Source organism: Pituophis catenifer, unplaced genomic scaffold, assembly GCF_029215685.1.
Source record: "Pituophis catenifer annectens isolate HBS135680 unplaced genomic scaffold, rPitCat1.0.hap2 SCAF_15, whole genome shotgun sequence".
NCBI lineage: Eukaryota > Metazoa > Chordata > Lepidosauria > Squamata > Colubridae > Pituophis > Pituophis catenifer.
The window spans coordinates 13,419,220-13,432,232 of NW_027256895.1; the positions used below are offsets into that span (position 1 = coordinate 13,419,220).

A 13,013-nucleotide genomic window follows, 5' to 3' on the forward strand; every position below is an offset into this window, starting at 1 on the left:
TCTACACAGTCAGTAAAAAGAAGATCAGGAGCTGACTGTGGCTCAGATCATGAGCTTCTCATTGCAAAATTTAGGCTTAAATTGAAGAAAGTAGGGAAAAGCACTAGGCCCCTCAGGTATGAACTAAATCATATCCCTGATGAATATACAGTAGAGGTGACAAATAGATTTAAAGAATTAGATCTGATAGTTGCAGGAAAAAAAATGCTTTTAAAAGCCTCTGACGATCCCAGATGAGCCGCGCAATCATCAGAGGCTTTTTTTTTTTAACTTTTAAAAGCATTTTTTTCTACAACCTTTTTGGCCGAAAAAATGCTTTTAAAAGTAAAAAAAAAAAAAGCCTCTGATGATCGCGCGGCTCAACTGGGATCGTCAGAGGCTTTTAAAAGCATTCTTTTCTGCAACCTCTTGGCCGAAGAGGTGGTTAAAAAAAATGCTTTGAAAAGTCTCTGACAATCCCAGCTGAGTTGCCTGATCGGCAGAGAGGCATTTTTTAAATGCCTTTCTGCCGATCAGGAAAAAAATGCTTTTAAAAGTCTCTGACGATCCCAGCTGAGTTGCCTGATCATCAGAGGCTTTTAAAAGCATTTTTTTTCTGCAACCTTTTCGGCCAAAGAGGTTGTAGGAAAAAAAATGCTTTTAAAAGCCTCTGACGATTCCAGCTGAGTTGCCTGATCCTCAGAGGCTTTTAAAAGCATGTTTTTACAACCTCTTCGGCCCACAGAACTGGTAGTAACAAATTTTACATTTCACCACTGCCCCAGCCTTCATGTCAAGCATATACATATATTTGCTCGCAAGTATGTATACATTTCTGAAAACAAAAAGACACACGTGAACACGAACGACTATTATATCTGCCATACTATACAACATCTTGAGGACAGCAGATTTGCAGCATGACCCCCATCCTATTTAATAATGACATATTTATCTTTGCCACCTTGAGTTGCTTATAAAAAACAACAAAGGCAGGATTTAAAAAATCTAAAATATGAAAGAGAAGAGAGATGAGGAAGAGGAGAATTATTCCATATTTGGGCTGCAGAAATCATGGTATCCACTAGGTGGCAACAAAGAGTCACAGCTTTTTTTTTTGTACCCTCTGGTGGTTGTCCAGCTTTTTCTTGCCAAAATTTTGCCCCAATCTTCCTCCTGAGATTAACACCTCAGTGGGCTTGTCACATCCTTAATTTCCAAACTGAATGGGTGACCAGATTATAATTCCAGTGCTTGGATTTATCCCCTTTCCCCCTCCCTCCCTCCTTCCTTGTCTCCTTCCTTTCTTCCTCTTCCTTCCTTCCTTTCCTTCCTTCCTTCTGAGAAACCAACTTCCATGTTTCTCTTCCTCCATCATCCTTGTTCCTTCCTTCCTTCCTTTCTTCCCTCCTTCCTTCCTTTCCTCCCTTTCATCTTTCCTTCCTTCCTTCCTTCCCTTCCTTCCTAGAAACCAACTTCCATGTTTCTCTTCCTGTCTTTGTGCCCTCCTTCCTTTCTTCTTTCCTTCCTTTCTAGAAACCAAATGTCATGTTTCTCTTCCTCCATCGTCTTTGTTCCTTCCTTCCTCTCCTCCCTTTCTTCTTTCTTTCCTTCCTTCCTTTCCTTCCTTTCTAGAAACCAACTTCCATGTTTCTCTTCCTCCGTCTTTGTGCCCTCCTTCTTTCCTTCCTTCCTTATCTCCTTCCTTCCTAGAAACCAACTTCCATGTTTCTCTTCCTCCATCGTCTTTGTTCCTTCCTTCCCTCCTTCCTTCCTCTCCTCCCTTTTTTCTGTCTTTCCTTCCTTCCCTTCCTTTCTAGAAACCAACTTCCATGTTTCTCTTCCTCCATCATCTTTGTGTCCTCCTTCCTTCCTTCTTTCCTTCCTTCCTTCTTTCCTAAAAACCAACTTCCATGTTTCTCTTCCTCCATCGTCTTTGTGTCCTCCTTCCTTCCTTCTTTCTTCCTTCCTAGAAACCAACTTCATGTTTCTCTTCCTCCATTGTCTTTGTTCCTTCCTTCCCTCCTCCTTCCTTCCTTCCCTCCTTCCTTCCTTTCCTTCCTTCCTAGGAACCAACTTCTGTGTTCCTCTTCCTCCAGTGTCTTCGTGCTTTCTTTTGTTTCCAAACAGCAAAACCTACAGCCGAAGGTTTGTGGGCAAAGAGGAAAAAAAAAGAAAAAAGAAAAACCACCTCTCGGATGAAAATGGGCTCGTCCGGGATTTGAACCCGGGACCTCTCGCACCCGAAGCGAGAATCATACCCCTAGACCAACGAGCCACGTCCTGCAAAGCGGCTTCCCGTCATCCCCTTCTCAGGCTTATGACATCACCGTCGCCGCTTCTTCTGCGGAAATGAAGGGAGCGCCTCTTTGCCCCTTTCATTCTCACGTTCAGGCTGCAATGAAAGGTACCCGCAAGATGTGGATTTGGTCGTCGGGGGAAGGAAAAAAAAAAAAGGGAATCCACCCACCGCCAAACCTTCTCCTGATCCCTGCTGAAAAAGACCCTGGAAAGCTTCCCAAGCTCCGAATTGTGCCAGGAAGGTTTGCAAATTCGATTCTGGGTGGATTCAGAGTTTATGCACCGAAGAGAAATTCCCTGTGTGTCCAATCGCATTTGCCCAATAAAGAATTCTTCTCCTCCTCCTCCTCCTCCTCCTCTTTCTTCCTTCTCTGTCTCCCTTCTTCTTTCGTCTTCTTTTTTCCTCTTCTTTTTATACTTCTGTTTTTTATTTGTTTTCTTCTCCTCCTCCTTCTCCTCCTCCTCTTTCTTCTTCTCCTTCTCCTTCTCCTCCTTCTCCTCCTCCTCCCTCTCCCTTTCCTCCTCCTCCTTCTCCTCCTCTTTCTTCTTTCTCAGTCTCTCTTCTTCTTCCTTCTTCTTTCTTCTTCTTTTTATACTTTTTTATTTTTTTTTATTTTTCTTTTCCTCCTCCTCCTCCTCCTCCTCCTCCTCCTCCTCTTCTTTCTTCTTCTCCTCCTCCTCCTCCTTCTTCTCCTCTGTCTCTCTTCTTCTTTCTTCTTCTTTCTTCTTCTTTTTATACTTTTTATTTTTTATTTTTTTTACTTTTCTTCTTCTTCTCCCTCTCCTCCACCTCCTCCTCCTCTTTCTTCCTTCTCAGTCTCTCTTCTTCTTTCTTCTTCTTTCTTCTTCTATTTCTCCTTCTATTTATTTTTTATTTTTATTTTTTTTTCTTCTCCTCCTTCTCTCCTCCTCTTTCTTCTTCTCCTTCTCCTCCTCCTCCCTCTCCTCCTCCTCCTCCTCCTCTTTCTTCCTTCTCAGTCTTTCTTCTTCTTCTTCTTCTTCTTCTTCTTCTTCTTCTTCTTCTTCTTCTTCTTCTTCTTCTTCTTCTTCTTCTTCTTTTTTATTTATTTTATTTTTCTTCTCCTCCTTCTCCTCCTCCTCTTTCTTCTTCTCCTTCTCCTTCTCCTCCTTCTCCTTTCTTTCCTCTCCCTCTCCTCCTCCTCCTTCTCCTCCTCTTTCTTCTTTCTCAGTCTCTCTTCTTCTTTCTTCTTCTTCTTCTTTCTTCTTCTTTTTATACTTCTTTTTGTTTTGTATTTTTTTATTTTTCTTTTCCTCCTCCTCTTCTTTCTCCTCCTCCTCCTTCTCCTCCTCCTCTTTCTTCTTCTCCTTCTCCTTCTCCTCCTTCTCCTCCTCCTCCCTCCCCCTCTCCTCCTCCTCCTCCTCCTCCTCTTTCTTCCTTCTCAGTCTCTCTTCTTCTTTCTTCTTTTCTTCTTCTTTTTATACTTCTTTTTGTTTTGTATTTTTTTATTTTTCTTTTCCTCCTCCTCTTCTTTCTTCTCCTCCTCCTCCTTCTCCTCCTCCTCTTTCTTCTTCTCCTTCTCCTTCTCCTCCTTCTCCTCCTCCTCCCTCCCCCTCTCCTCCTCCTCCTCTTTCTTCCTTCTCAGTCTCTCTTCTTCTTTCTTCTTCTTTTTATACTTTTTATTTTTTATTTTTCTTCTCCTCCTCCTCTTTCTTCTTCTCCTTCTTTTTCTCCTCCTCCTCCTCCTTTTTCTTCCTTGTCCTTCTCTCGTCTTCTTTCTTCTTCTTTCTTCTTTCTTCTTCTTTCTATTCTTTCTATTCTTCTTCTTATTCTTCGCCTGCGGCTCTTTTCCTTGGTCACAAAACCCATGATGTCTATGGAGATTCTCAGTCATCCAGGTCAGAGCTGAAGAAGCTTCTTGGATGAGAAGCGAAACGTCTTCAAAGAAAAACCAAGAAGTCCAGTTGCCTCTTGAAATCAGAAGCCGAAAAAGCTTATATTCAGATTATTACAGATAAACAGAGTTGGAAGGGATCTTGTAGGTCATCTACTACACCATTTCTGACAGATGGCAGCCCAGTCTCTTCTTGAAAGCTTCCAGTGATGAAGCTCCCACAACTTCTGATGGCAACTTCTGTTCCATGGGTTGATTATTCTCAGGGTCAAAATTTTTCCTTATTTCCAGGTTGAATCTCTCCTTGTTCAGTTTCCATCCATTATTCCTTGTCTGGCCTTCAGGTGCTTTGGAAAATAGCTTGACCCCCTCCTCTCTGTGGCAGCCCCTCAAATATTAGAACATTGCTATCATGTCTTCCCTGGTCCTTCTCTTCACTAGACTAGCCATGCCCAGTTCCTGCAACCATTTAGCCTTCAGTCCCCTAATCATCCTGGTTGCTCTTCTCTGCACTCTTCCTAGAGTCTCAACATCTTTTTTTTTTATAGTGTGGTGACCAAAACTGGATGCAGTACTCTAGGTGTGGTCTTACTAAGGCTTTATAGAGTGATATTAGTACCGCACTTGGATGAGAAGTGAAACATCTTCAAAGAAAAACTAGAAAAGTCCAGTTGCCTCTAGAAATCCGAAGCTGAAGAAGCTTCTTGGATGAGAAGTGAAACATCTTCAAACAAAAACCAGAAAGTCCAATTGCCTTTTGAAAACCTGTGATCTTTCCAAGATTTTGTCTTCAGCCAGGACAAGCCAACTTTCTTCTGGCAATCTCAGTTTGGGCTTTCCTGCTTGCTCGGAAGCCGTGGAAAGGGTGCCTCTGAGCATAGGCAGAAGGTGGGCCCCTTAACCTCGCCTCCCCCTTTGAGGTTTGCGCTGATGTTTAAGCACGGAGACATCCTTTCTCGGGGCTTAAAGTAGCCAAACCTACAAATCTCCAGTCCTCCAAGGATACAGACCTGATGCACTGGGAAAGTGAAGGAAATGAATTTCCATTTAGCATCCTTCAATTTTCAAATGATAGGTTGCTAAGAGGGTTGCATAGGGTTGCTATGATAAGGCACGCATTCAGAAAGCCTGGGAGCAGCTACTCCTCGTTAGTATAGTGGTGAGTATCCCCGCCTGTCACGCGGGAGACCGGGGTTCGATTCCCCGACGGGGAGAGTGAGATTTTTCTTTCATTTCACGAACATTATTAGGGGCTCTTTAAATATTTCTTAATACGCTTATTTTTGCAAACATTTATTAGGGGATCTTTAAACATTTCTTAATACACTTTCAATTTCACAAACATTATTAGGAGTCTTCAAAATTTCTTAATACACTTTCAATTTCACAAACATTATTAGGGCTCTTTAAACATTTTTAATACACTTTCAATTTCACAAACATTTATTAGGGGTCTTTAAACATTTCTTAATACACTTTCAATTTCACAAACATTATTAGGGGTCTTTAAACATTTTTAATACACTTTCAATTTCACAAACATTTATTAGGGGTCTTTAAACATTTCTTAATACACTTTCAATTTCACAAACATTTATTAGGTGTCTTTAAACATTTCTTAATATACTTTCAATTTCACAAACATTATTAGGGGTCTTCAAAATTTCTTAATACACTTTCAATTTTGCAAACATTATTAGGGGTCTTTAAAATTTCTTAATACACTTTCAATTTCGCAAACATTATTAGGGCTCTTTAAACATTTCTTAATGCACTTTCAATTTTGCAAAAAAATATTAGGGGTCTTTAAACATTTCTTAATACACTTTTATTTTTGCAAACATTTATTAGGGGTCTTTAAACGTTTCTTAATACACTTTCAATTTCACAAACATTTATTAGGGGTCTTCAAAATTTCTTAATACACTTTCAATTTCGCAAACATTATTAGGGGTCTTTAAACATTTTTAATACACTTTCAATTTCACAAACATTATTGGGGTCTTTAAACATTTCTTAATGCACTTTCAATTTTGCAAAAAAATATTGAGGGTCTTTAAATATTTCTTAATACACTTTTATTTTTGCAAACATTTATTAGGAGTCTTTAAACATTTCTTAATACACTTTCAATTTCGCAAGCATTATTAGGGGTCTTCAAAATTTCTTAATACACTTTCAATTTTGCAAACATTATTAGGGGTCTTCAAACATTTGTTAATACACTTCAATTTCACAAACATTATTAGGGGTCTTTAAACATTTTTAATACACTTTCAATTTCACAAACATTTATTAGGGGTCTTTAAACATTTCTTAATACACTTTCATTTTGCAAACATTATTAGGAGTCTTCAAAATTTCTTAATACACTTTCAATTTCGCAAACATTATTAGGGGTCTTTAAACATTTCTTAATACACTTTCAATTTTGCAAAAAAATATTAGGGGTCCTTAAACATTTCTTAATACACTTTCAGTTTCACAAACATTTATTAGGGGTCTTTAAACATTTCTTAATACACTTTTATTTTTGCAAACATTTATTAGGGGTCTTTAAACACTTTCAATTTTGCAAACACTATCAGGGGTTCTTAAGCATTTCTTAATAATTAATTAATTAAGCTCAGTCTCGGTGTAGGTCGTACAGCACATCTCTTATTATTTTATTGTATTGTATTGTATTTTTATTTAATTTCTTTCAGTAGCTCAGAGTTTTTCCAATTCTGAGTCCTTGTCACGTCTGAATTCTTCCTTCTCCCAATGCAATTGTTATTCCAGTTTATTTGCCTCCAGGCAGCCCTGGATTTCCGCTCCAAATTCCCGCATGGGGCGGTGGGGTTTTCATTTTAAGCACCCACATGGGGGTCTTTGACACGCGTGTATCTTTTAGTTATATCAATCCTAAAAAGCCACCGAAACATTCTTGTTTTATAAAGGCAATTCTGACCTGCAGAAACCCAGGCGGCCGCTAGATGGCAGCGCAATGTAGCGAATCCCACCCACATCTTGTGTCTCTCTCTGTTTTTGCAGGTTTGGGATAATTTTTTTTATTATTATTAGGAACCCATAAGCGAGCATCGGGAGGTAAAAGAAGGCAGTGTCTCCTTCCCTCCTTCCCAGAGTTCCCTAGGGAAAGATGGTACAGACGACCTGTTAAATCCCGACACGTATGAACGCGAAAAATTTAGGTTCCACCGAGATTTGAACTCGGATCGCTGGATTCAGAGTCCAGAGTGCTAACCATTACACCATGGAACCTTCGTTCAAATTGTATTTGTTTTGCTCATATTTCATATAAATTGATGCTCAAAGTTGATATTTTTGACCTATGTAGATATTTTCTTGTAAACAGCCACAATCTTAACTTCCTTTAGATGCAAGCTTCAGGAAATTTACATTTATTTCTAAGTGAAAGAGATTGGATCCACTTTTGCTATTACCTATAAAAAAAATATTACGGATAGTCTGATTTGAAAAATCGTGAAATAAATATTTTTTTTTTCCCCCATGAAGAAAGAGAGAAAAAAAGATCAAAACCATGTATCATTCATTTTTTAAAAAATTGAAAATGAATAGGCCATTTGCAGACACAATGTATTAAAAAAACCCAACAGTACAGATATTCCAATGAAACTAATTCTTGGTCTAGTTAGCAGTTTCTCTTGGTTAGCTTTTTACACTTAACAGTTTACAGAGAATAGAATAGAATAGAATAGAATAGAATAGAATAGAATAGAATAGAATAGAATAGAATAGAATAGAATAGAATATTGGCCAAGTGTGATTGGACACACAAGAAATTGGTCTTTGGTGCAGAGGCTCTCAGTGTACATAAAAGAAAAGATATGTTCATCAAGAATCATAAGGTACAACACTTAATGATAGTCATAGGGTAGAAATAAGCAATCAGGAAACAATCAAGATCAATATAAATCGTAAGGATACAAGCAACAAAGTTACAGTCATACAGTCATAAGTGGGAGGAGATGGGTGGTGGGAACGATGAGAAGATTAATAGTAGTGCAGGCTACTACTATTAACAGCTCTACAGATACTCCTTGTTTAACAACAGTCTCACTTAGCGATGTTCAGATGTTCGCAATTGCAACTGTAATGAAAAAGTAACTTTAGAACCCATGCCCATATTTACAGCTTTTGCAGACCGCGTAGTAAGGAAAGATGAAATCAAGTAATAAATTTAGGTGTGGTTTCACTTAGCAACCACTTCACTTAACGACCAAGTTGCCACAGCTAAATGTGTTTGCTGAATGAGGGCTACCTGTATATATTAGGTGTATGAACCTAAACAGAGTACAGCTACAGAATAAAATCACAAATGATATAACATTACAATTGAGTATAGCAACATGATATAAATTAAGAGGAGGCATGGATAGTTGTAATGTTTTGTTTATAATATAGCCCTATGATGTTTTGGATTTGTTGCTTATCTTCCCATAACTATCATTCTTATTTGGAAGGAAGGGAGGGAGAGAGGGAGGAAGATTAGAGATGGTTAGGAACAAGGAAGGAAGGAAGGAAGGAAGGAAGGAAGGAAGGAAGGAAGGAAGGAAGGAAGATTAGAGATGGATAGGAAGGAGATAGGGAGGGAGGGAGGGAGGGAGAGAGGGAGGAAGATTAGAGATGGATAGGAACAAGAAAGGAAAGAAGGAAGGAAGGAAGATTAGAGATGGATAGGAAGGAGATAGGGAGGGAGGAAGATTAGAGATGGATAGGAACAAGATAGGAAGGAAGGAAGGAAGGAAGGAAGGAAGGAAGGAAGGAAGGAAGGAAGGAAGGAAGGAAGATTAGAGATGGATAGGAAGGAGAGAGGAAGGGAGAGAGGGAGGGAGGAAGATTAGAGATGGATAGGAAGGAGATAGGAAGGAAGGAGGGAGGGAGGGAGGGAGGGAAGGAGGGAGGGAAAGGAAAGGAAAGGAAAGGAAAAAGGAGGGAAGGAAAAGAAAGGAAGGGAAGGGAAGGGAAGGGAAGGAGGGAGGGAGGAAGAAGAAAGGGAGGGAGGAAGATTAGAGATGGATAGGAAAAAGATAAGAAGGAAGGAAGGAAGGAGGGAGGGAGGGAAAGAAGGAAAGGGGGAGGAAGGGAGGAAGGAAAGAAGGAAGATTAGGAATGGATAGGTAGGAAGGAAGGAAGGAAGGAAGGAAGGAGGGGAGGGAGGAAGATTAGAGATGGATAGGCAGGGGGAAGGAAGGAACGAACGAAAGAAAGAAGGAAGGAATGATTAGGAATAAATAGGTAGGAAGGAAGGAGGGGAGGAAGGAAGGAAGGAAGATTAGAGATGGAAAGGGAGGAGGAAGGAAGGGAGGAGGAAAGGGAGGGAGGGAGGAAGGAAGGAAGGAAGGATTTTTTTAAGCGGGAAGGTTAATGTCATGTAATATTATGGCAAAGAATGGGTCCTACTTCCATTCCCGCCTATCCTTGATATTTTCCTTTTTGTTGTCTGCTCAATAACATGCATTGCACTGTTAATAACAGTTCATAATGCTTAGAAGACATTTGGAAGCGAATTGTTATTTGGAAATTTTATTTATTTATTTATTTTTCCAAAAATTTATATGCCGCCCTTCTCCCTAAGGACTCAGGGCGGGCGAACACAAGTTAAAAACATACAATAATAAAAGGTCAAAGATTAAAACATGCAGGTATAATTAACCAACATGAATCAATAAGTATTACAGGTCAGAAGAATATTGTTATTAAGTCATCATTGTGGTTCACGGGCCTGGAAAAATTCCTTTTTTAAAAAAAAATTCTGAGAAGCTATAGAGTAGACTCAACAAAGGGAGCACTTCCTGATTATCGAGGTCGCAGGAAGCAGCGAAGGGTCTCCCATCATCGTTCCTTACGAAATAGCTTAGCTGTGTCCACAAATCCAGACAATCGTGATACCAACGATAAACTCCCAAAATGTATTTGTTCGAAACAGGAGCTTTCTATCCGTCTCAAAAAATCTCCTGCAGTTTAGCATTCCATACTGTGGGAAGGCCCCTCCCTCCAGAGAATGAAATATTTTGGGCTCCAAAATATTGGGTGGTGGGCTTCAACCGATGTTACCACCAGTTCTCATCGTGCATGCGCTTTGCACGCGATTGCCGCACTTGTGCTTCTTGTGCCGCATTAGATTTCTGCCCACTCACAGCAATCCACTCTGCCGTGCCTATCGGCTGGGCTAAAAAAAACGACAAATAAAGATAGGTATAGCATGGGGATGGGCGGGAGGGCCCGGCTTACAGTCGTAGAGAACCGATTTGCTGACGTAACATCATCACCACTACCGGCTCACCCGAACCGGGCCGAACCGGGAGCAACCCACCACTGATTTTGGGGAATTTAAAAACAAAAGCAGAATGTTATGTTTCCCCAAAGGAGAAAAGGAGAAAAATCTTAACAAAGGCAGATAGCAGCCCCAGTCTTCCTGCCATAGCCCGAAGTGGAAGCCTCAAGTCTTTAGAGATGGATATTTTGTACCTATAAAGAAAGACTGGGCCGATCTATTAATAAACAAAACGCCTTCAGCCACAGCTCCCACAGAAGGCTGGAGCTGATGGGATTAAAAATTTACATTTCCCCCCACCCACCCACCCACCCAAATCCTAAGGACAGGACAGGACCTTTAGGACATAATAGGATTTATCTACCATTATTAGAATAGCAAAAGACACAAGGCTCACTACATTACACAACCCCCCTGGAGCATCTCAATCACTAAACCCCAGAACCCTATAAAAATCCAGCGTTTTTCTCTCGGCTTGGAACCGGACTGGATTTTTCTTCCAACACCACCATCCTTCCAGAAATGCTCCTCTCTAAACTGACTCAGATAGCTGTGCCTGACCGTGCTTGTAGATGGATTATAAGCTTTCTAATAGATAGGGAGCAGCAGGTGAAGGCAGGTAAAATCACATCGAATACCCATTCAATTAGCAGAGGAGCCCCCAGGGCTGTATGCTCTCTCTCCATCGTTCTTTTCTCTCTGTACCAAAGACTGCATCCCTCTGTTAAAATACTGATGATACGACAGTGACTGGTCTCATTTGAGAAGATGATGGGCCTGCATACAGATGGGAGGTAGAACAACTGGCCCTGTGGTGCAACCGGAACAAACTGGAGCTGAAAACTCTTAAAACTGTAGAGATGATAGTAGATTTCTCCTATTCTACCCCCTTGCAATATTAGAAGACCAACTATCAACATTAGAGACTTTCAAGTTTCTGGGTTCTATTATCTCCAAGGACTTGAAATGGACACCTAACGTTAGAACCATCGTTAAAAAGACCCAACAAAGAATGTTCTTCCTGCATCAACTCAGAAAGCCCAGATTGCCCAAAGACACACTTGGAATAGTGCATTCAGTTTTGGTCGCCACAATGTAAAAAAGATGTGGAGACTCTAGAAAGAGCGCAGAGAAGAGCAACAAAGATGATTAGGGGGACTGGAGGTTAACAACATATGAAGAACGGTTGCAGGAACTGGGTATGTCTAGTTTAATGAAAAGAAGGATTGGGGGTGACATGATAGCAGTGTTCCATTATCTCCGGAGCTGCCACAAAGAAGAAGGAGTCAACAGTTCGGTTGTACCCAACTGGCTGAATACCACCTCTCATTCCATTCCATTCCGTTCTATTATTTCTATTTCTATTCTATTCTCTCCATCATAAATATGAGTCAGTTTCCAAGCATCTGAATTTTGATCACTTGTCCATGGGAACGCTTCCATGGTTTTAAATGTGAAAAACTTAAGTCATTGTTTTTCAGTTGTAATTTCAAACGGTCACTAAATGAACTGCTGTAAGTCAAGTGTTACCGGTACTTAGCCTATTTGAATTTGTCCATTTGCTCCGGAACCAGTGGTGGGTTTCAAAATGTTTTACTACCGGTTCTGTGGGTGTGGCTTGGTGGGCGTGGCTTGATGGGCGTGGTAGGGGAAGGATACTGTAAAATGTCCATTCCCACCCCAATCCAGGGGAAGGATATTGCAAAATCCCCATTTCCTCAGCTGGGACTTGGGAGGCAGAGAATAGATGGGGGCAGGGCCAGTCAGTATTTTTACTACCGGTTCTCCGAACTACTCAAAATTTCGGCTACCGGTTCTCCAGAACTGGTCAGAACCTGCTGAAACCCACCTCTGTCTGGAACCAAATTCCTAAAATTCCTCATCTTATTCTTAGTTGTAGCCTGGCAGTTGATCTTCCCAGACAAGTAGATCCCAGACAGAGATTCTCGTACAAGGAATAGCAGGAATCTACGGAACGAAGGGATAAATTAAAGCAAACAAAGCAAGTTAGAACAGGTATTTTAATATTTACTTTCACCCTTAGGACAGATGGCATTCCAGTTGTAGTTGTGGCCGAGTGGTTAAGGCGATGGACTAGAAATCCATTGGGGTTTCCCCGCGCAGGTTCGAATCCTGCCAACTACGTAGTCAGTTTTTTTTTTTTTTCCCCTTTATTGTGGTCAGGAGCCCAACTTTATCAATTTAGGACCAAACCTTTTTAAAATGCTTCCATATTTACATTTCAGAGTTCACCATCTACTAGCAATATTCTGCATTTACTAATCACCTTTTATTCAAGATGGAGGCTTCTCAACATTGCCCTAGTGTTGGAAGGAAAATCTAGTCTGGTTTGCAGCCAGGAGAAAAACACGACACTGGAAATAAAATGGAGGCTGGCTACAAGGAAAGAGGGTCTCTGTTTATTTGGTTTTTCAGAAACTTCAGGGACAGCAGCATGTTTCTAGGCCGGCTGACAAAACGGCTTAGTGAGTGGATGGATTTTTACAGGGTTCTGGGGTTTGGTGATTGAGATGCTCCAGGGGTTGTGCAATGTAGTGAGCTTGTGTCTTTTACTATTCCAA

General features: G+C 40.6%; 4 non-coding genes across 4 annotated transcripts; 2 read left to right on the forward strand and 2 right to left on the reverse strand.

Annotated features, from left to right (window-relative positions):
- Positions 1 to 2,185: 2,185 nt before the first annotated feature.
- Positions 2,186 to 2,257, reverse strand: TRNAP-CGG (transfer RNA proline (anticodon CGG)). Its single transcript has one exon. It is a non-coding gene; the product is annotated as a tRNA-Pro (tRNA).
- A 3,018-nt stretch (positions 2,258 to 5,275) lies between these two features.
- On the forward strand, positions 5,276 to 5,347 carry TRNAD-GUC (transfer RNA aspartic acid (anticodon GUC)). The gene has a single exon. It is a non-coding gene; the product is annotated as a tRNA-Asp (tRNA).
- Positions 5,348 to 7,322: 1,975 nt separating this feature from the next.
- Positions 7,323 to 7,394, reverse strand: TRNAQ-CUG (transfer RNA glutamine (anticodon CUG)). Its single transcript has one exon. It is a non-coding gene; the product is annotated as a tRNA-Gln (tRNA).
- Positions 7,395 to 12,494: 5,100 nt separating this feature from the next.
- Positions 12,495 to 12,576, forward strand: TRNAS-AGA (transfer RNA serine (anticodon AGA)). The gene has a single exon. It is a non-coding gene; the product is annotated as a tRNA-Ser (tRNA).
- The last annotated feature ends 437 nt before the right edge of the window (positions 12,577 to 13,013 follow it).